Here is a 1,475-nt window from a genome sequence, read left to right as displayed (position 1 = left end):
GCTGGTTAATACTGTTCCTGGTGGATACTTTAATCAAATTTGGGCAGATTTTCACAGGACAACTTCAACCCAGCCAAATTTCAAAGTCATTGCTGCAAAGCAACAGAGATGCTCAAGCTCTCTTAATGAAACAGTTGTAAACATTTTAATTACATGAAGAAAACAAATTTTTCCTAGTCTTTCTGAAAAAAAAAAAAAAAAAAAAAGGTTAAATTGTTGCTGATAGGCTAAATTTTATTATATAATACAATTTAGCCTAATAAAATTTAGCCTATGGCAGGCACCCAAGATGGAAAGTTTCTGCCTGAATGGTTGTAGTCAGGCAAAGTTACAAGCAACCGAAAAATGAATCTTAACGAAAAAGTGTGGGACAACCTACTTGAAGGAGTCATTCACTGCCTGTGCCACATTCTGGAGGTCAGGTAGTCACATTATTTAATACAATCTGAGACTTTAACAAAGTTATGTGCTGTAGGTATCTACACTGAACCATTTTCCCCTAAAACTTTCCACCATTGGCCATTAGTAGAACCATTCTACCTTAGATCTCCCATCATTGCCACCAGAAGCTAGAAAAATACACCATGTTGCAATGGTGGGAAGTCTTAAGGAAAACATCTTGTTGCTAACTAGTGTGGTAGCCACTAAGTTCCCAGGATGTTATACAGGCAAGTTGGGTGAGATAAGGTCTTCTACTGGAGTAATTTCTGTTAGTGAGAGAGATAAGCTTTCACTCTTACAGAGAGCCCCTTTCAAGGTCATCTGTATAGCTCAAAAACTTCTGTCACCACAAATGTAAACTAGGCAACTGGTGGCACAATTAAGACTAGAATAAATTTTCAAAGACAACATCTTAGTATATTACATTATGTTAGAGCCACGTTCCTGCAGTTCACGTCCTCATATGACCACTATGAGAAGACGTGTAGAGAAACATTAAGTAGTCATCTAAGATCATTGGGCCATACTTAGCCCAACTCTCCCATTCATGGAGGTAAAGAGACACAAGGTGTTCATTCTCTTGTGCCCCATATTGTAGGGTGCAGCGCTGAAGGTACAATAAAGGAAATCAGCCTCTTTACCACTACTACTTTCCTTCCTTTCTATGTGGTCAGCAGTGGGAACAGCTGTGCTGGAGAAGTAATTTGTACCAACCCTACATCTGGCACAAAATTAAGTCTTCATTATCCAGCCGTGGCATCAGATAACAGCTGGGAACTGTGTCTCTATGTCTGCTCCTGGAGCAGCCCAACTTTACACAGGACTTGTTATTGAGACATGATTTAATCCCTGTAATACAGAGAGCAACCCTTTGTCAGTGTGTATGGGGAGGGGGAGAGGGAGTAGAGGGGGAAAGGAGACTTGATAAAAAAAACAAAAAAACCACTTTTCTGTGATAGGTTGCTCTAAAAATTTCAAGGTAGACTATTCTATAAAAAACAGGTGGGCTTGTTTCTTGAAAAAGAAGAAGTTAG

The sequence above is a fragment of the Pelodiscus sinensis genome, chromosome 7 (genome assembly GCF_052426305.1).
Source record: "Pelodiscus sinensis isolate ZL-2025 chromosome 7, ASM5242630v1, whole genome shotgun sequence".
Taxonomy (NCBI): Eukaryota; Metazoa; Chordata; order Testudines; family Trionychidae; genus Pelodiscus; species Pelodiscus sinensis.
Note: the sequence above shows the minus strand (reverse complement) of the source record.